The 23,029-nt window shown below is 38.6% G+C and overlaps 1 long non-coding RNA gene across 5 annotated transcripts in view; it reads right to left on the bottom strand.

Annotated features, from left to right (window-relative positions):
• Positions 1-23,029, bottom strand: part of LOC125330136 — an 84,480-nt gene that overhangs the window by 56,624 nt on the left and 4,827 nt on the right. For all 5 annotated transcript variants that reach the window (XR_007205383.1, XR_007205380.1, XR_007205379.1 and 2 more), the window contains exon 2: positions 10,284-10,407. This is a non-coding gene — a long non-coding RNA (uncharacterized LOC125330136). The remainder of the gene's footprint in view (positions 1-10,283; positions 10,408-23,029) is intronic.

Raw genomic sequence — 23,029 nt, 5'->3', positions numbered from 1 at the left:
GATCTGTAATTAAACCCAGAACACACAATATAATAAGCATCAGGACTTAAAGCAGTGGAATATTGGTCACCACCACGGCAGCCTCCCACTCTTATAACTTTCTTTTTCCTTAACATCATACTTCTTTCTTCCAGATTCTACAACGGAAAAGGCAAAAGATTTCTGCTCCTCATGGGCCAAACTCAGCTCTGTTCTTGCAGTACAACATCATCTTTTGTGGAGTTATTCTATATTCCATTGTACTCAGAAGAATAAACTATTATTTTGAGGAAAAATCTTTTTGTGCAAGTATTTTCACAAGCAACTTTTTCCTCTATTTGGCTACCAGCCACTGTGCATCTGTCTGCAGGACAGAAACTTCTGCGTTGCTGCCTTCAAGCGTTTTGCCTCTTTCCCTGTCTGAGAATCGCTGAAGATGCTTTATTTTAAATTTCACAGCTGCTGGATTCTGAACAGAAAAAAATGGGTTCTTCTTATTTTCTGGCTCTTCACAATAAATTATCTGTGGGCTGAATGGTGTGCAAAGGTCATCCAGCCAGTCAGTGGAAAAGCATCAATACAACACCCAGTAGTACCAATCTCTAACATCCTACCCTTGTCTGCCAAATGACCACGTTAGGAAATTCCAATCACTACTATTCAAGCATCTTCTTATGTACATTAAAGGCACTAAAGACAAACAAAACTCCAATAAACTGAGATTCCAAATCCCTGAAAGTCAGAAATGGTTTTTCTGTTGACTCCAAGTTTTTTAGCATAAGATCTTCAGACCTTAATAACAATACTGGAAAAAAATTATCTAGTTCTGCACTGGGAATATCATATAGCATTTGTTTTCAACCTTGTTTCGCTTGCAGCCCCCTAAAATTTACTCAATAGACTTGATTTTCTTAGCAAAGTTCTACAGACACCTTAAGAGGGTTCTCCCAGTCTCAGATGGGTATGGGTCATGAATTGGAAATATCTGCTAAGGGGAAGGAAATGACATTCATGTAAAAAAAACCCCAAAACCTTACCAGTAACTAAATACAGGAAAGTTTTGATTTTTCTTTCTTATTTCATGCTAATTAACAATTTTTTTTAACTTTAAATTGCAATAAATTCCCTCAATTTCATTCCTCCTGCTCCATTCCATGGAATTTCTCCAAATAAATAATGAAGTTGAATAGTTATGCTTGCAGAAATCGCTATTACTCTATCAATGCCTGAGCTAACAAAATAATTTTCCATGCACTTGCATAAAAGAGAAGGAACTGAACAGCTTTCAAGAAATGTGTTATATTTCAATATGTCCTGGTGACATGAAGAAGTATATCTACAATTCTGAAAGGAGTAGAGATGGAAGAATGGGTAGAGAGAGAAATTTCTCCCAAATTCATGCTTCTTTGTAATGAATTCACCAATATTAGAACAAACAGTGCTGCCTTGCTCCAGAAACAATTCTTGGCTAATAAATTTTGCATCAAATCCTAAAACATCACTTTACTAATTTCTAAAATGCAAACCAATGTTAATGTTTCAGTATCTTTTACACTTAAATGTAATATTTTGCTTTATTATTTCCTTACTTGCATGTGCTCTTATTTTGATTGACTGTATTCTGTTTTATTTTGCAATTTTAACCAATTTTGGGATACATTCAAAGTGTTTTATTAAGTCTGATAGTTTCGTTAACACGACACGGCAGCATATTTAGTGGATTGTAGCAGGCTTCTGTCTACTTCTCAGCATCAAGCAACTGTAGAGACATTAATGTATGCCCAAATTAGACCAAAGCAGCAAGTGAGTTTAGACTGGTTTAACCTTCCCCAAAGTTTTAGAGGAGCTCATTAATGTTGCTCTGCACAGCATCCATAGTCTTATAATGAAGACATTACACGATGTTGTTTTGATACTTTCTTGCCAAACTCCCAACACCTTGCAAACAATTGACTTTTTATGCCCTGTTATTCTTACATAATTATCAGTTTTTTTCATCACATTTCTCAACTTTGACTCCTCCTGTAAAGTAAAGGTTCCTGAAGTCCTCTTTATATTTTGCAGGTTTATTAGAAAGAAGAAAGGGGGAAAACAGAAGGCCAGGCTGTCACTACCCTTATTCATATCTATGAATAATGCTTTGCTCCATAAATAATGCACTGAACTCACAGCATATGGTACAGGTGTTAGTTAGCCAGAGTTTAGCCTCATATGGATATAAACAATATATTCATGACTATTTGGGGATTGGGAGAAGACTTGCTTGTCATTTGAAGTTGAAAATAAAAAAATTCAACCAAATTTTTATGAAAACTGTTTACAATGAAAAAATACACAGTTACATTAGTGCTTCAGTAGCTGAACTCCAGCCCCAGGACTCAGCTTGAGACAAAATCCCATCTCAGAATGTCTTAAATTTGGACAAATGCAAAACTTAACAGGTTCCTGGAGGCAACAACAGAGTGCTCCATTTACTGGAGGAAAATGTTACAGACAAACTTCATTGAAAACCTACCTCATTTTTTTGGCCAGCTTCTGCTTTCTTGTTAATGCATATCCATGTATAAATTCTGAAAGCGTAATGAAACTTTTAAAGAGAAAACCAAAGAGAAAACAAAACAAAACAAACAGGTCCAATTCCCTCTGCAGAGCATTTGCACAAACTATTGGATATCAGACTAGATACTTTAAAGTTAGAGAAGAGCAGGTGAATGGACACAGACACTGACTTTCCACAGAAAGATGACAGTCATTTTGGAAATATAGAAAAAAAGTAATTATTTTTCCTCTCCACCCCCAGCTTCTTTCTTCTTTTTAACCCTCAAGGAACTAACTTTTTTTAACCATGAACCCTAGTGCATTGGGGTAACTTAACATAAATAAATTAAGCAACAGCTGCTCTTTTTAGAGTTCCAGTTGTAAAAAATTCATTAATTAACTATTAAACATTTCATCATTAAATACACTTCCTGAATGTGTGCCTCCTAGAATGCAAAATGCTGGACATACTTTTTTGGCTTTCTACATTCAGGTGGCAGATCCAGAAGTGGAAAGCAGATGGAACATGGCAGATGGGTATTCTGCTGCTGCAAAGAAGTCTCTGGAGCTGTAAAAGGTAATGCAGTCCAGCTTTTGTAAACTACACTTCAGGCAAGATGAGTAATAGGAATAATCACAAAATCAGCAATATAAAGGAAAATATAACTTCCTGCAATATAATGAGAAAGACATTCAAAGATGAGACAAACTGGGAGGTTGATTTTGCAACATCTTGCGGTAATGAGCAGTGATCAAGATTACAAAGAAGAGATTCATGCCTGGAAGCTGGCCTGCTTCTTTCAAGTATAGCAGTTGATCTAATAAAAGATAGTATTGCCTCTAAAACCTTGCCTCTCTTAGATTTTTAATAAATTCTGATTAGAAAAAATAGTGCTATTTCATTTTTCATTGGAGATTTTAAAGAGCTTCACAAAGAGGTTTACAGGTATCACTGGGATTCTTGATGCATGAAGTACGATGGACTACATCCTCAGAGATACTTCTTGGCGCTTTGACACTTTACAGTCCACATCCTGACTTAGACCCTGATGTGCCATTAGATGGGGAAGTCAGGTGCCTCAGCACAGAACATCTGGAAGGCCGATCTGATTAAGCTGGTTGAGTGATGCTGCTGCATGGAGATGGAGGTGCCCTTCTCTTCTCCCCCTCCTTCCCAGCACGGGTGCTATTCTGAGCTGGGACTTCCACAATTCATCATTATGTACCATCTCCTGAAGATGGATATTTAAGCCATCTCTTACTCACAAAATACAGACAACATCCTCTCCAACCTTTTTGGAGCTCTTACTTGGAATATTAAATTCCAGCTTCAAGTGCTTTAAATATCTGAAAATGTTTGGCCCCTTCTCTTCTGTCTCTTGGTACAGTTCTTTCATTCTCCTCCTGCTCTCCCCCAGTCCAATGAACATTTAATCACTTCATAGAAATTTGAATAGCTTGAAACAAGGGAAGGACAGTCTTAACTCCCTGTCCCACCACCGTTTCTCAAAGCCTCCTCTGAGCCTGTTGTTTATGGTGCTTCCCCAGAGAGGCAGAAAACGCAAATTCATATCTACTTAGGCAGAGGTGGGATTTGAGGTGGGATCTCCCAACTGCTGGATGAATGCATCTAGACCAGACTGAGTGTGTCAACGCCATAACATTGAATCTTGCATCCATTTCTAAGTTTGAAATCCTGACAGGTCTGAGGTACAAGACATGCTGAAGTGCTCAGCAGTCTCCAGGCTGGAGACACATCGGGCATGTCGATGAGCAGGATATAAGGAACATTAGGAACATCTTAATATTAGAAGCTTAGATTACACCTGATATCCAGAGACAAGTGTTCTGCCCATATGTGATTGAAAGACCTATATATTTTCTTATCTTGGAAACAAATACGTTCACATTTTAGGAATGTCCAAGCACCACCACCTTCCAAATCTAGAACGCAGAGCAGCAGACTATGAACAGAAGAGACATCTACGGTGCATTAATTCCAGGGTTTTAAATTAATAGCTGACCTGCTCAATAAGATCCTGGATACTATAGAAAGAGAGAGAAACCTGGTGATGGCATGAAGGTGTGCTAGGACAAGGAAAATGCAGATGAAGCTCTGCATACCTGGGGTCAAACTTTCCAAGCTGTCTCAGCTAAGTTCTTTTTCTATCATATGGCAGTTTCACATGTGCACATTACCTGTGCAGCTGACCACAGCTGGGCGTGACTTCATTTGAATCCATTCCCATTCAAACTGCAGGCACCAACCCTGTGAAGACCATGAATTCTACCCTGGACTTTGCACAAATCTCTCTATATGAGTAATTTTACATTCATACAAAAGGAGGCTTTTAATATCCTTTGCCAGACAGCTACCAAAATTTCATGGGTGTATGAGATCGACACATTTCATGACCCTTTAACTAACTATTGTGCCATTACTTCCCTTGGTGCTTTCTACATTTCCTGACCTCAGACTAAACTTAAATACCTCTCTTTGCATGATTTCAGACTGAGTATGACTTTTCTCTCATATCCATTTTCATTTAACTCTGATCTGTCCCTTTTTTGAAATTCTGAGCTGGCTTTCATAGAAATCTTATCTAAAATCAAAGCTCTGTTTCTCTGTAATACTTTAGGATAAGGCCTTATCTCATGCCATTATTAAAAACGGAAAACTCTTTTATACACATATATTTTTGACCTCTGCTCTTCTCTATTTGGAACAAAACCTGCAGCAGAATGGCCAAGAACAGAAGCAGCATCATTCAGTTCCCAATTCTATACTTTAACCGCTTGATGATGCTTCCTGTGAGTATATAAAATTTCAATTAAATGCAAAATCTCATTATGTTTGCTTACACTAACGATGTGTTAATATTATTTTTTATCTCCTGCCTTTCCTCAACCTCTCTTGTCCTCCAGGGCTTAGCAGATTTTCAAGGTCCATTACAACAGTGGAAGAAGGTTTATGTGACTACTTGTCACTCAGCCTGTACGTGAAAGTTTGCCATAAAACAGCTGGGGACATTTATTACACCATAGTCAGCACTGTTTGAACAAAGCACTCCATGACTCTGTGTGAACAAAACTTCTGACAATGCAGATATTTTAGGAAACAAGCAGAAACATTTTGAGAATATTACCACCAGCCAGGCACTTGTATTATCCAAGAATTCAGCACTTTCAGTATGTGATGAAATGTCCAAAAGTACTTTTTTGTGCAACCACATGTATAGAATGGGATGCATTCCATTTAAACAGAGGACACTATATTTGTATAAAATAGTGTAAAGACAGCCTCAATCCCAGCCCATCATTGTTCCAGTAAATGAAAAACAACATGTGGTTCTGTAGATAAAGGTGCCAGGTACGTGGATAAAGAGTTACTGTTAGTGTATAGTGCTCTGCCAAGGAATTATGACTAACAAGAAATTAAGAAATAAGTAGAATTTAATAAAACGCTCAATAAAAGTGGCACATACATATATATAGCACATCAATCTATTGCAAAAGCTTTTAATAGTAAAACTATGACTTATTTGTGACTCTGGCTTATTATGTAGGTCGTGAAGTTGTTTTATGAGTGCTGAAGAAAGATAGAAGAAACATTCTATGTTCTACAAAAGCTTGGGCTCTATTTAAAAATTTTGTCAACCAGAAATGGAGTATCTGAGGAAGAGTAACTGTAACAAGACTCATTATCTTCTGAAAAACCAAGGCATCACAGACAATGTATTTGTCCAGCAGTATGATCACATGTTTGTGCTCTTTTGATCAGCAGTAACATTAGCCAGCTAAGCTCCAAATTTGAACAGCACGTTAGTACCCAGCTTTTCACTAAGTTGGCAAACATTCTCAGTGAATGAAGTACTCACTGCACTGAGAGATGGTCAAAATTGAAATTTCTGTTCTGCAGGAAACTCTGGCCCTTCAAAAGTTGATTATGCTCTAAATCAGAAAGAATGTCTCTGCTTCAGAATTTCCCATTAAACAAACGGCTTGAAGAAAAGAGATTTAGGAATCTAAACCAAAAGAATTTTGGTAATGACAAAATTTATTTTGATATTATTAATGGTTTTAGTTTGATATGGTAAGAAGCTTTGCATCAATTGTATCTAAATGCTGCCTAAACCATTTTAGATTATATCTGACATCATCATAGTAATATGGTTAACATTAATCTATGATGTAAAAGGACAAAATAAAGAACTGGAATTACTAAACCAGAAGATTTTTACGAAACTGAGATAATTATTTCTGACAGTTCTCCATGGGTATCTGCACTGTATCTGTTATAAAATCTTAACATATGAATACCCTTCATTCACTGGTAATAAACAGAACAATCCTCCCTTTTCTCGACCCAAAACAACTCAATTGAAAAATGCGATTAGGTCTGGCCTTTCTGAAGTGAGTGGGAGTTATGGCACTGACATCAATTAAGTCAGAACTTTTTTCACTGATTTCAGGACTACTTGTGTACTTGAAAACATGCAAACATAAATCCTGTATTGATCTGGAACCTTAACAACAAAACTTCAAAGGAAATGATCCCATCTAAATCCCAGCTGAGAGCATAGAGCAAGAGTCTTAAACACAGTGCACAGACTCTCAAAAAAGCAAAAGCATTGTCTAGCCAGATTCTGAGACCATTTTCCATTAATTTACATCATCTGGAACAACAGCAAAAATAGATTATTTCAAAATCAGTATGACCAGTCCACCAATTTTAAAGTGTCTCCAACCACAGGAAAAGAGTGACACTATTTTTATCATACACTTAGAAAAAAATCATTACTGTTACTGCATTATTAAAATCTGCATAGTTTTAAATAAGGTAGTGATTTCTGACGTGAAGGAGATACTGTTCTCAACAGTCAATATAATAAAACTAAACCATGTAGTAAGACAAACAAGAAGAGAATTCACCAAATGTGGGCAAATACGCCTCAGGCACCATCTATTATGTGCACATCTGCCCACAGAACAGATTGCTATCATCTAGTGTTATCAAAAGGCTCTATGTATTTCTCAGGAAACAAGCACAAACACTCTCAATAAATCATGGTGCTAAATATATGTTCCTCTGTCAGTAAGACATTGTCTTCCATCTTGGTTATGCCTGAGAGAAAATGTTTCTTTTTTTTTTTTTGTGAGTTCAGATAAAAAAAGAGTAGATTCTCTTCCTCCCTCCTGCCTAATCCCTTGAGCATGTGCTTTACTGCAGACTTGAAAAGCCTTGTGGGGCCTTTTGTCATGGTACAGGCAGGGCCTCATTGCCAAGCCCATCTACACTGCCTGCCACTTTTCTGATGGTGCCTAGGAGACAAATTCCTTTGGATGTCCACTGGCCTGGATATAATAAACATGAAGCTAAAGATTCTTACATCATTTTCAGCCAATATAGTCTAAGGGACATCCCCACTGCTGCAGCTGATGAAAGACTAACAACCATCTTCACCTACCTCCAAAACTATCAGCTGGTGCAAAGTAAAAAGTGTCTTAATCTCCAACAACACAGAAGCATATTTAAGAGAAAGTAGAAAACAGTATTTCAAGCACGAATCATGCAACACAAATTATTGCAAAATGACATTGAAATTTTCAGAATGATCACTTAAAAGCCTCTTTGTTTTCTTTAAATGAATGTTTACCTTTGGTACATTAACTCAGTATTTTTGGTATCAGGAGGCGGAATGCATACTTTAATCTATACTTTGCAAGAGTATTAGCCAGAGCTTTACAACTGCTTTCATCCAAACAGATGACTGTATTTGACACTGCAGTATAACCTTGCTTAGTTTCCAAAATAAATTTGCAAAGGGAGTGGATTACTCTGAGGATAATTGATGTGATAGGGAGAGTTTTTTTAATCGCAATGTCATTATTTGAAAGTGACTAAATTAAATTTGTTATGTTAAGTAACCTGGGGCACCAAATGGAATTTGAACCCTACTTCCCAGGTACAGCAGTATAGTAGGAAACAAAACTGTGTCACAAAGCAGACTACCCAAAGAAAGTAGTTCTGCCAGCCAGAGTGACAGAACTGTGTTCTCACAGCAAATACACCACAGGGATGGAAAACGAGCAGTGATCTCCCAAGAACCAAGGTCTTTAGTACAAGTCCCAACCATTACTATGGAAAAACCTGCACGGATCCCACTGGATCTCTATTAGAACTATAGCAGCCAGAAACAAGACAAAGTAGAGATGGGGAGCAAGTGGGCATCCACTGAAATGCAAGGCTAAGCACCATCTCTCTGTGGTGACAGATGCAACGTACGCTTTAGACAATGCAATTCCACTGAGGTTCTCTAATCCCCATTTAGGTATTGTTGGATATTGTTAGTGAATTTTCCACATGTTTTAAATGTACAAGGAATGATTAAGCACCTTGCCCTATCAATGCAAATTTTTACCTATGTTTATTAATTATGTCTATCGAGAGCAAAAGCACATAAGGTGTTTAACAGTGATGAGAATTAATGGCCTGGTAGAACGTGCAAAAGGTTCACTAGAAACTTGTGGCTAATGGCCAGAAGTCAACATTACCACACGCATAAAACTAGAGGAACTGCAAGGATTATTCCAGACTGATTAAGGTTCCATAAGCATTCAGCATCTGAGGGTTCCTTATGGTTTTTATTAAGCCAGAATGAGAGGCTTATACACATAATTCTGTACCACTTTTTCCTTTATGCTTAAAATAAGAAGTGTCTCCCTAAAGGTCTCCCCAGGTCTGAATCTTTCACCACATTTAATCACTTTTGGTGTCTTTCCTTCTTCTTTTCAGCAATTTTGCCTGAGCTCTCCTGGGACTGGTGTTACATTACAGATTCATCAATGATTTGCTGCTTACTCTACATTATCCCACAAGTGCTGAGGCAAACAGTTCTTTGCCAGGATCAAATGATGCTGTATATTCGCCTGCAGTTTAAAATCTTGTTAATGTTGACACTTCTGACGAAAGCTCCACATTGAAACTGGAATGTGTGAAACCTGCAGGCTTTGGTGACTGCCACATAAACAGGTACCCAGGGCACAAAGTTTTTTCTAAGTCCTCTATTTGCCTGCAGGGACATAATCAACTTGGGCAACATCTTTACCAGAAACAATGTGAAATAGAACAGCTAATACAGCCTGTCTGGAGGTGATGTTGCTGATGGATGACAGAGAGACTGCTTGCTATCCTATGTTGCTAAACCAGCGTGTCTGAGGATTTCGCTCTAAAGTCAATTAACTTTAATGGAAAGACTCCAAATTACTTCAATGATCTTTGGACCAAGCTCAATAAGAACTAATTAGGTCTCCATTCCAAAGGCTAGTTGTCAGATTTATTAAGGGATTTTTGTTTGTTTTTAATATTGGACAAGAGGGTTTTTAAAAATTATTTAGAGGAATTGACATAATTTGGAAAGTCATAAGTTGCAAATACAGGTGCCAGTATTAAAAAAATTAATTCCAGGTAAACAGACAAGTAAAAAAAATTTACATACTGTGCAAATGTGGTCCACTTCATGGGGAAAAAGGAAACACAAATAAGAGTTAGTGACACCTATAATTTAGTTCTATGGTATTTACTACACTCCATAGCCTTACCAAACCTTACCCATGTTCTACATGAGTACAACTAGGTTTACTGACTATACCTTCCAGTTCTGACAAGAAAATCTAGGACCAGGGCTGGACTTTTCAGAACTCATCTCACTCCCTCTGCTTTAAATTCTTGACACAGAAGAAGATTATATGTTTGAAAAACTTACCACAGGAGAGAACACACTTGAAGAAAGATGGCGATGAAGGTTCCTCATGTGGGAGTGATACCACAGCAAATGCCCGAGCAATCTTAGCACTTTCTACAATTTATTTATTCTGTCAGATCATCACCTGCAAATCAAATTAAGAAATGCTCAAAATCTGAAAGTCACAAATTAGACCAAAGTCATTTATGTTATGATTTTCCTCCTACTTTTCCTTCCTTTCTTTTCCCGGAAACTGCAGGAAATACTTGAAGTTCAAAGTACAGTAAATATAATTGAATCGAATTGCATTTGTAGCATAAAAGACAGGAAAGAGAGATATAGTTCTTCACTATGAATTGGTCAGAAAACAAAATAATTTAACTTGAAATGTAGTGTTCAAAAAAAGACCTACATTCAGGCTTTGGATACTAGAGTCCAATTCTCTCTGGCACTAACAAAATGTCATGTCATTTTCTGGAAGAACAAGGCGTGCACTTTTGCTGCTGAGCTCTGAAAATCTAGTATAGGAGGAGAGGAGAGTCTGTCTTGGTGGTATAGTGGACGGGATGAGAGCAAAGTCATAGTTCACATCCTCACATGGTGCATACAAAGGCAGAGACTCAAAAACCTCTTCCAGTGGACAGGGACTGCCCTTCTTTCTCCCTGATAGGGACTAACCCCCTTGAAATATAAGAGAGTAAAGGAGGAGGGTTACTCCCCTCTCCTTCATCTCCTGTCCATCTTGTAGCCACCTAAGTGACAAGTTCTAATGAATTTTGGCACAGAGGTTTTCCACAGGCTGCCCCACCTGCCCCTTTGCCAGAGGCCTTGTCAGCTGAAACGTGTGCCTGCTCTGTAGCTGCTCCAAGGTCAGTCACTGTCTTAAAGCAGATGAGACACCAGGATACAATTATGATGCGCTGAAGGTTACCTGATGGAAGTCAGGGTGGGCACAGGAATATGCACACTCATCACTTGTTCTGTGTTTGGACACAAACCCTTGGCAACCAGTTTGGTCTGAAGTGTTGGGCTGAGGGCTGGGCTGCAGTCCACAGTCTCTTGCAGATATTTAGGTTGACTGTGCAGCTCCAGTGTTTAGAAGCAGTGACACTTGATTTGAGCTGAAGACAATGAAGACATGAGCAAACAGCCTTTCTGAAAATCAGTTTCTCAACAGTCACAGAATCATAGAACCATAGAATGGTTTGGCTTGGAAGGGACCTTAAAAATCATCACGTTCCAACCCCTCTGACACAGGCAGAGACATCTTCCACTAGACCAGGTCGCTCTAAGCCCCATCTAACCTGGCTTTGAACGTTTCCAGGGATGGGGCATTCAAAATTTCTCTGGGAAAGGTCTTGCAATAGCACTGAGCAACAGTGACTCAGATTTCTAATTAACAGACAGACAATAAAAATATTCTGGATTGATACGAAGGAAAATTGGAAGAGCTTAGATGCAGCAAATCCCTGTGCCAACTCCAGCCTAAAGTCTCAATTACGATGTATAAGCTCTTTGCAACTTGTGTTAAAAATAATAACAGAACTGGCATTAAACTATGCCCAGTCAATCAGAATGATCCATAATGTGGAAGTTTTTAACAAGCTGCTGCCCAGCATTTTTGACATGTTTTAAAACAAGCCATCCTGATTAGCCCTGTAAGAGGCTAGTGCTTCTAAACTTAATGACTCTCCAAAGAGGAGAAGGCATAAAGATTTAGCGACTCAGTAGACATGACTGCACAGACCTCTGCTGCCAGCTTGGAAATGACAAATGATTTGTTAATAGAGAAGCTTTCTTTTTGTATTATTTTTTGCCAATGAAGTGAAAACAGAGCATTGATTAAGCAATCCAAGCTGAGAAAATTCCATCCAAATTGGATGAGAGCTTTCAGACCAGCAGCTTCATAGCAGGTTTCAAGGGTTTGAAATACAACTTCTGCTTGTTGCTTGACGCTTAAAGATACCTATCCTGGAGCCACAGACAATAACTGATGTCAAGCTGACACTGTAGTTCACAGACGAATTTCAGTCGTGTGGGCCATACCACATGCACAACACTTGTGTGAAAAAATGCTTTCTGTCTCAAATGCTACCGACTGAGAGAAAGAATTAATAGAGACATCAACAAAAAAGTTCTCTGCACAAATAGAGTATGGCTGAAGAATACCAATAGCCCAAATGATCCTGACTCAAAATCACCCTTCTCTTCCACCTGTCAGATGAAATCATTTGTACAAAAATTCAGACAGAGCCTTTCACTCACAATATTAGGTTTCTGCACAGCTAAAATTCTAAACTCATATCCTGTGGAATAATTTTACAGAAGTCACCCTAGGTATTCAATAGTAAATAAAAACTAGGTGTCTAGAGGTAATTAAAAATATTTGCATGTTTTTTTCCTCTTGCAGAAAAGAATTAAATTTTCCAGGGGAGCTTTAAACACAAGCTTTTGGCACTTGCAGATATTAAAGTTTGAGTGACTCATATTCTCATTCCCTTGTGTAGCTACATTACTTGACTGTATTTCCCTCAATTCATCAGAGAAGAGGCTACGTCCACAGCCATAAAGCAGAGATAGTGGCATGTCATGGAAGACTAGGTCCAAACAGGAAAACAGGCCCCTAAGTAGAACAGGAGAAAGAAGCATCTAAATTGTAATACTCAGAAGGCATTACGGAGCCTTATTTAAATTTAAAAATGTATGAATTTTAAAGTTGAATATCTGGGGTCTGAGGTGTGGGGGCTTTTATTAAAATAAACTTGCAAAGAACATGCCCTTTTCACTACAAATATCCTAACACACCAGTAGAAAACTGCTGCAATGAAAAATTTTCACCTTAATCAGGTCAGTTTGTTTGGATGTATACTGAGTGAATAGCTATGCCATTCTATTTGTATTGCAGCTTTTGCTCCAGAACTAAGAAAAATCAACATAGACATATAACCCAAGTCAAAAATGTGTTCTATTTTTAACAGATAAGCATTAAAAGAAATGGTACATTTTTTTTCAACTAGCTATCTGTACATTTTACACATCCAAAAATTAAACCAGTTATTTTTCTGTCCCTGGATTTTAAATCAACACCCATCATTTTGCAGCCTGTGAACAAATGGATTGTCCTTGATGCAGCAGAATTGTTTTCCTGAAAAGTTCATGCAGGACTATAAATCCTAAGGCTAAGATTCTGTTTTCTGAAAATCTCACTCAGAAAACCAGCATAGATGGGAAGGGGCAGATTTCCCTTACCATGATTTATCAGCCCTATTTAACTTATTATCTCCACATTCTTGACTGAAAAGTTTCTAATTGTTTGAATACCTCCTTCTTCCATGAAAAAAAAAACCTCCAAAACAATCACAATAAGAGAACAAAGATTTGTGTTGACAGTTTTAGAAAAGAAACTGAGGAAAAACCATTATCGGCGATAAAATTACCAGGATTTTTTTGTTGCTGTTGAAACGAATTACTGAACACAAGATTTGTTGGGTGAGTAACTGCAACACTGGTGCCAGGGGAGACCTTCTTTTCAACAACACTGTGCTGGTACCTGAAATTCTGTTCATAGTCTGAGTACCATCTGATCAGATTTTCTTGGAAATTCCTTAATATAACATTATGCAAGCACTTCTACGAGAATTGTTGTTCTTCTTTTTGTAAAACATAGAATCATAGAATGAATCATAGAATGGTTTGTGTTGGAAGGGATCTTAAAGATCATCTAGTCCCAACCCGCCCTGCCCTGGAGAGGGACACCTCCCACTAGAGAAGGTTGCTGAAGGCCTTAAACACTGCCAGGTTTGTACCTCCTTGGACAACCTGTTCCAGTGTCTCACCACCCTGACAGTAAGGAATTTTTTCATAATTACAGTTATACTAAGAACTACTTCTTTCTAAATAGAGTGTATCGTTTCCCTGCCTGAGAGAGAAGTAATAGTTTTGTACATACATGAAATGACACACTTCAAAACAGAATTCTGCTTCCATTTCTTTCCTATGACCCAGGATCCTGCCTCGATGTGAAGATGATGTAGCAGGTAAGTACTGAAACACAGATTCCTCTCTAACCTCTCCTGAGTCTTTCTGACACACACAGAAGTGACATTCCAGCTGACTTTTATCAGCCAAACTAGATTCACTGATACTGCTGAAGTAAATGGATGCAGTTACACATGAAAGAGATTAGAAGAGGGATTTTTTTTCATTCTCACAGCAAAATGTTACACTATTAAAAGTAGTTGTGTCCATTAGAAAAAAAAAAATCTTTTTTTCATTAACTCATTACTTTAAATGTGTTTCATAATTTATTTGTAGTGGAAAAAGTATTTATAAGTAGAAACCACAGGAGAGTCATAATTCAAGTCACATTTGTGCAGCTCACCAGCTAATCTGAAAATCTAAATCTGCTGAGACTTTCTGATATCTTCTTAGAGTCGTGTGTCATATTACTTATGAATAGACTCAATTCAAAAGAAAGAATTTTAAATACCAAAAAATATTTTCCGCATTGTCATCTACTTCTGTGTTCGGTCTGTTCATCTCTTTTGCTCAAAATTTTTAAATTAGCAGACAAATTGGGTTTTGACACATCCACGGCCTCCTCCCTGTAACAGATTAATGGCTGATCCTAGTGGATTGGCTATAAAATGCAATGGCTACAGTAGAGAATATACCACGCTTTCTCCTGTTACCAATTTCTTTGTGTATGGCGACAGATTATTAAACAGCAGGAAGATAAATGAAATTTTGTCTCCTTTCATTCTCAGCATCCTACTGAAATCTCCTAGTCCTACTAATGACTGTAGTGGATGAAAATAGGAAAAACCTTCCCGCAACAGAGAGAGAGAGAGAAGTCAAAGGGACTGGGTGCAGCTACTGATCATGCTCTAGATGAGTGACACTGGCTTATTTCCCACATTTCACAGTAACCATGAAAAGGATTTTTGCTTCCTTTGGCACTGGATGTATTTTACATATTTCAGTTGCAAGCTCTTTGGGGCACAGTTAGCTGCTAAATATGCTTTTCTAGTGTTAGTGCAACACAGCCATGACACACGTCTTGAGACCTAACAAAAATCCAAGCAATAAGTAGTTACCAAGGAACTTTTTCCATGCAACAGTTTAGTTCTGTGAAAGACCATTTTCCCAAGCACTCAGTACAGTACTTGTACATTTGCAAATCACCAGGGTGCCAAAAGAAATCTAATAATACTTAAAAGACAGAAATAAAACATGGGTTGATTGGCAAAAAAGCTATTAGAGAAATACTGGGCACCTGAACAAATCCCTGCATTCTTCTGTTTCCAAGCAGTTTCATCTTCCAAAATATTTTGCATTTCTTTTGATACTCCATGTGTATCTCTTAAGCAGCTTTTACAGCACAGCTAAAAGAGCCACCGCTATGAAAAAACGCTGCACCTGGGGAAAGTACTTCAAGGAGTGTAGACCCTAATCTGCAACCCTTTTCTCACACACATAATCTTCATAGCTTTGATTCTGACATGAGTAGGATTATTCATATAAGGGAGAAGAAAGATAGGCATGGGAACTTAAGAATTACACTAACATAGTAAAGCATTGTAAAATGACAACAAAAATGGCATTTAAACTCTCTTGAGTTATGCCTATTCTTTAGTACAGAAAAAGGGACGTAAATTGAACAAGTAGCTCTTATGAAGCTGCAGCCCGCAACCAAGCAGGACCTCGTAAAATGAAGGTACTGGAAACAAGCAGAGTGCACACAGAATGCCAAAAGTACTGTCCACAAGCTAGAAACATCTGAGAAGTCAGGAAGTACAAAGATAAAGTTTGAACTCCCATGAACTTAACTGACTTCTGTCCTGCAAAGAATATGAAATATTCATATAGTAAAAGGGTCTTTGGTAGTATAAACAGAAAAAAAAAAAAACCACAAGGAAAAATGCTGAGCCACTGTGGAGGAAGGGTGGAAAAGAGATTAAAGACAACACAAGGAAGGCCTTAACTAAGGATTTTCCCACGGTTTTCAATCAGAAGTTTTTAGGTTACATTTAGAAACAAAGATAGGGTGAATGATGAGAATGTTGGTATGCAAATAGAAACTACCACAGCTAGCAAAAAGCTCGATCCAAAAAGTTAAATGCTTGAAGTCTGATTAATCACCATCTCACACTTCTAAAAATTTCTCTCACGTGTAATGCTGGTCCAGTGACAAATATTTTTAATACACCTTCTAGCAGGGAGTGAAGCTGAAAAATAGAAGATATGGTTTCTTTACTTACAAAAAATCTGTGAAGAAAAATAAGAGGAGATGGCAGTTGGGAAATTACAAGCTATTTCATTGGACCTCATTAGTATGAAAGGCTTTAAAATACATTTTGAGAGAGACAATATATAGAGACACAGAGGTAAATGAAAAATGGGATAAAGTGCAACAGCAATTTAGCAAGAGGACACCATACAAATCATCCATATAGTTTTCTTAGATGAGGTAGATGATTTTGGGAACAGATGAAGTGTAATAGATTTCATCTTTCAGGACTTTAGCAATGCATTTGACATCATGTTATATGCTATTAAGGAATCTGAGGGCTAAGACTTTTTGCGTGGTTAAAAAACAGCTAAAGGAGAAGTAATAGCAAGTAAGTGCCATTAAGAAGGTATGCATTGAATCAATTAAGACCAGCAGTGGATCTTCAGCATCCATTCTGGGGCCTCTGTTGTCCTTCCATAGCTCTTGACCACTGTGACCGAGGTAGAAGAGTACCTGCACACTCCAATGCCAGTAGAGTAGTGAAACTACAAATGGAGCGGCTTGAAGACGTGAGCCAAAGAAATGGGGTAAGCAGCAAGGCCTAGGGCACAAAATGAAAATACCTGGGATATGACCCAGCAGTGACTAATGAGGACTATAGGTTTCAACAGGAGAGTGACTAAACAGGTAACATGATGAAAAAGGCAAGTGAGGCCGTAGGACACGAGGACAGGGATTTCCAGTAGAACCTGGGAGACAAGGAAATTCCCCCTCCAAAGATACTAACAGAGATGAGTTGTTTAGCCCAGCAAAAGAAGAGCTAACTAAGCATATAACAGCTGCCTAGAAACGCCTTGAGGAAGATGCCTCCAGGTAGAAGAAGTATTACCTAATTCAAGGAGCAAGAAGAGCATGGTGGAGGAAGAGAGTGTACATGCCACACATTCATCAAGGCTGTACAGAAGGGAAACAGCTATAAGCCTATGAGTTTCTCAAATAGTCTCCCAGATAGAACAGTAAGGGCAAAATTACAGCCTTGGAGTTGGAGGTTGACACACAGTTGGAAGCATCACAAGCTGTAACACCCCTTACAACTGCCGGGACCCATTGCTCGCATCCACTGGTCACAGAGTGTCCTTTAGCTCTTCCATTACTAGTGTGGTACTGATATTATTACTGCTTTGATGTTACTGGTTTCATTTTTGGGGACATATCCAACACACTTACCATTCCATTTTTCACATACACTTTTCATTACAAAATCCATGTAAAACTAATTACACAGATAAAGGCTTTGCGATAATGCAGGCTACTTGCAAGTAAAAATTAATAGAAAAGTGTAGAGCCCAAGATCATTTGAACACCTAGGGCTCACACAAATACAACATTAATAATAATAAAGTATTCTGTGAAATAATTAATTAATAATAAATATTTTGTGAAATAATCCAGGGAAAACTGCAGAATTGTTTTTAAATTGTTATTAGCTGCTTAGAATTTTGTCAGACAGGTGCTCCAAAGAGAAATTTAACAGAAACTGTATTTTCAGAACTTATGGAGAGATACATTTCTCCTGAAGAGAGTGGAGATTTGGCACTTCATATGAGCAGAGATGATCTGGCCCAAACATTCTTGTTTGCAGATGATGACTACTATATTATTCACTTTGTCTTGGCACAGTCAATCTACAGAGGGAGTGCAGCAGAATAACAAAGCCTTTTCTCTATTTGCTGACAACATTTTTAGCACATCTAAGGAGAAATCTGAAGAACCATAGTAATTTCTACACCCCAGAAAATGTGTTAAGCAGAGAGAAAAGAACAGAGAGGATGTCAGTAGCTGCAAAATACAAAACAAACATTAAAATGTCTCCAAAATGGGAATGTGAGGTAATAATCCTTAAAATACATTGTAAGAAAGTATTTGAAAGAACCTTTCCAGGAAATAGTGCCTATTTACACCCATTAAGTTTACACTTATTTGAAAACAAATCAGTGGATACTTATACTGGGGATGAATCTAATCCTTGTATCCAAAATAATAAATTCAAGGGATTAGCCAGGACAACAGCATTTTTATCAAACAGAATTCATTTGTATCCATCCTCACATTGTCAGAAAAGTAGCTCTCTCCTAATTAGCAGATCTCGAACATTAACCTTTTGTCTTGACTGCAATCACTTCGATTAGTGGTAATGTTCAGCCTCCTCAAAACTTCTTTCATAAATTGACTATTCCCATGGTAACAGCTGCCACTTTCATTCTACAAACACCAAGAAAATGTGATTTCCTTTATATCAGTGGGCCAGGCTGGGGGTGCAACTTTGGCCTTTGTCAATGATTTTTTCAGACAAAACTGTTTATTCCAGAAGAAGAGGAAACAGGTGCAAGCACAATTCAGGAAACAGTTGTTGACTAATCCACAAAGCAGGTTTGGCAACGCTTTGAAAGGAAGCTGTCAGACAGCCTACCTGCAAAGCCAATATGTTCTGTGGCTGCATGAGGGAAGGACAAGCACATTCAACAGCAGCCACCAAAGTTAAATCAATATTTTCTGTGGGTTGTTGTTTGGATGGCTTTTTTTTCCCTTTTTGGTTGTTTCTTCAGTGGCTCAACAAACAGTTGCAAGACATCAGCTTAATACCTGCACAAGAATAGTTGAGAAATGTAAATCAAGGGTTTTCATTCAAAGAATATTGAACTTTAGCCAAAAAGAACATCAATTCATTGCTGAGATGCTGACACAGCTTTAATGATCAGTGTCTTCATCTTCAATGCTCACACTGGTCTATAAACAAAGTCCTAATCTCAGTTGAAGTGAATTCCCAAAGTAGCACCCACTTTGGTGGGACCAGCAAACATTCACACACAAAGGCACTTCTTCTCCAGCAAGTCAAGTGAAATTTTTCTGAAAGTTTATCAAACTGAGGCTTTTTCCAGAAAACCCATCTGTTGCATATGAACTCATCTGATACTTTCACCCTCTTTGAAACTGAAGGTTTCTAAGTCGATCTGTCAGGGTGAGAATGGATAAAGTGAGATTCACATCTACTTCTCCAGCAATACACTGAAAGAATCAAGTTTTCCCTTAGTCACAAATACAAGATTCTGTCAGAAAATAGAGCTGCAGTTTTCCAAAGTTAGCATTGCATGTTCGGTTTCTTAAATTGGTCTTGAAAATACATTTTTAATTTTTTAATTAAATTTTTAGCATTCACAAAAAGGACTGGCAGACAGCAAAGAGACTGAAAAATTAAACACAACTCTAGAAGCCTTTATTTTTTTCTTCTCCTTAATTCCTCAATAACCCTTTCAGCACCAGACCAGGTGATTGCTTTTCTTGCCTTACATACATTTCACTCCAGACATACCAATCCCTGTTGTTGATTAGATGTTTTGAACCCCATTTGGCGTTAGGCCTACTGTTTTCAGTCAAAACTATCAAGTGTTTGAGGACAGAAAAATCATAGATCTGCTTTTATGAAAGTGAACGGTCAATGGCTGCAGCTGTGCAACCTACATAAACTCTGTCTCTGCTCATTCCAGCAGATGTTAAGATTGCTCAGAAATGGACTAATTTCTGACCCTCCTGTCTGAGCATTCATCATGCTTCTGTATCTGCAGGTTTTGTTGCCATAAGAAGATACCAAACCCAATTCTAACAGTAAAGCCCATGGCTTCTCCCACTGTAGCCGAAAAGGAGAATGCCACTAGTTAGAAATGAACAGGAGGCTGTAAATATATTGCAAGCACTAAGATGGTGTATTTATACTTACATGAGTATCACAGACACTGCATGCCATTCAGACTCAAAACCTCACTCTGACACGGGATCAGAATCCAAAAGGGGCCAAATTAAATCTCTCAGCTCTGGGCTCACATTGGGAAAGTCTGGGTTTGAGTTTGTGCCCAGCATTGCAAGCTCATGTTTATTTTCACTCCTGTTCCAAAAAAAAAATTGGAGAATAATCCAGAACTGCTCATCCAGGAAAGATTCCAAAGGCTTGCCAAGTTCCAGACTACAGTCCATGGAAAAAACCTAGCGCACAGATTTGCTGCAAAGAGATGCCTCTATCCATGCTCAATTTGCACATGTTTTAGGGTGGTTCTCAAAAACAGAACAACCTTGGGAAAAGAAGGATGAGGGAATTAATTGAACCCTACCTGTGAATGCCATGAATACCCTTAAATGCAAAGGAATGCCAAAAAACCATTCAAAGTAAGCAAAATAACCAAAAATATTCAAAGTAACCAAAAAAGTAATCAAAAAATTACTGCAGATCAATGAAAAGGAGGAAATGGTTGGCAGAAAGGGTTGCCTGTAGGACTGGCAGTATCATGGTGACAAAATCATTTTACAGGACAACTCGTGTTTTGTAATCGTGCTACAGGCACCAGGATCATTAAGGTATTAATTACTCCCACACCCCACAGTACTAGCCCACAGCCCATTTGGTGCTCCCTTTTGCAGCCTGGTCCATCTTCCACCTGGGAGAGGGGTGTGACTCTATCTGCATTAGCCCTGGTGTCAGGAGAGGCAGAGGAAGCAAGCAGTGCTCGCTTTCCCCTTTCCTCAAGTTTGTTCTTTCTCTGCAGTAAAACACCAGAGCAGAGCAGCTGTACTGTATGTTTTACAGGGATTTGTGGATCCTAGTGAGTTCAAGGACTGGATAGAGCCAAGCTGGAAAGTCCTATACTGCAGCATGATAGATAGAGAAGAGGGGATTCCAATTACAATGCCTTCCAAATTAAATCCTTAGAGGGTAAGTCCTGGCTTCTCTCCCACCACCCCTGCAACACCATTAGCTCAGATCTTACAGGAAACAGGCTAAGGAGGAGACTACTGTCCTGACCCACAAATCCTGTAAATCTCACTCACTCTTTGGCTCAGGAATATTAACAGGATTGCCATATTTAGTGTCTTTACTATACCTAAAAAAAAAAAAAAAATCAGTAATATGGGGGATTCAGTATGGGGTGTTGGTTTGTCTTCACACTTCTTGTAAGCGTCTCCAACTCCTGCAAAGCAGCACAGGCCCTTCCTACCTCATGCCAGGGAGACATAAACAGCATCCCTGCATCGCTCCTTGAGTTTTGAGGTTTTTTTGCATGCTTTCACCACATATTAATGGAACTTGTCCCACACCAATTGGTGAGCTAATTGCTGTCAAAGCAGGTGGTAAGACACACCTGAAAAAAATATTTGGTATCTTCATCTCATGTGAGGGGAATATAAGAGGAAAAGGATGTCTTTTCCATTTTCCGAGGCCTGAAACAAAAGTTAAAGCAAGCTTTTACGATCAGCAGAGTTTGAGGGACAATTATCCAGCTCCAGTGGATGCATACCTTGCACCTATCTCCATCTAATTCCCTTCTCTGTGGTTTATTTCCCTCTTGGGCATGCCATGTGCCAGGGGCTCATCGACTGACAGCATGCTATCAATCTGCTCCAGGCACCGAGCTCAGAGGCAATTCAAGATACCAAAACCAGGAGCAAACTCATAAGGTACTCATGATAAAGAGGTAACATTTTTTTCTACATTCCCCGCAGTTATCTTGTAGGGATGCTGGCACAGTAATGCCCTCAGTGGGAACCTACTGCTCAGTGCTAACTTCCCAGGGTTGGCCACCTAACAGATTCAAACAGAGATATAAATAGCACAGCTTTATAAAAATTAACAACAGCACCAGAGGTCTGTGTGAGGATCAGACCTCAAAACGTGACACTGCGGAAGAGATGCTGCACTGGAGCTGCTCAGGCAGAAGGCTCCGCATTTGGAGAAGGAAGAAGCGCTTGCCAATTGGCATTCCAGCAGTTAGTTGCTGGCCAAGATTTTCAAGGTTGAACTTTATACCCGTAGCTTCACAAAGGTCACACTTAGCAAACTGTTGGGGTTTAACAGACCAAGGATGCATTTGGCTCTTATTCCAAGGCTCTTTCCTTGATGTTAATATTGATGACACTGGAACAAACATCTCAAGAGCTGCACAGAAAGGCCAATGCACAAATGTGCTATACTCAACATATGGAAGAAGTCTGAAGCCTTTCAAACCACTTAATGAGAAAGCTGTGGATATCAACAGCAGAAGGAAAAATCTAAAATGGGAGGAAGAAGCTTATAGCCTACCATGCTGATTTATATTGTTAGAGGGGAAAGTACATAACAATGTTAGTTATGCTGAGGATTTTCAAAAGTTGCTTTTATTTTTGGTTTTCTTTCAAAAATAGTGTTTCAATGAATATGCATCATGCTGGGTTTGTGGCACCGGTAGTGTGTTGATCACCATGGTACCTGAGCACTCAAGCCAATGATTAACCAGCAGAGCAAATGAAACAGAAGCTGAGAGCCAAAAGGCACTGTGACAAGCACTTCACAGAACTTATGTATGCCACTGCATCTCTGTCTGGACTTTTACTCCTTCAGGCTTTCCACTGTCTATCTTCCCTGCTCTTAGAATAACTAGATCTTTTTATCCAAACAGTGCTTAGGGATACACAGATCTCAGACTAGCCTAGGAGAAAGGAGGAGATTTAA

This window comes from Corvus hawaiiensis, chromosome 1, assembly GCF_020740725.1.
Source record: "Corvus hawaiiensis isolate bCorHaw1 chromosome 1, bCorHaw1.pri.cur, whole genome shotgun sequence".
NCBI classification, from domain to species: Eukaryota; Metazoa; Chordata; class Aves; order Passeriformes; family Corvidae; genus Corvus; species Corvus hawaiiensis.
Note: the sequence above shows the minus strand (reverse complement) of the source record. Positions and strands in the feature narration are given on the sequence as shown.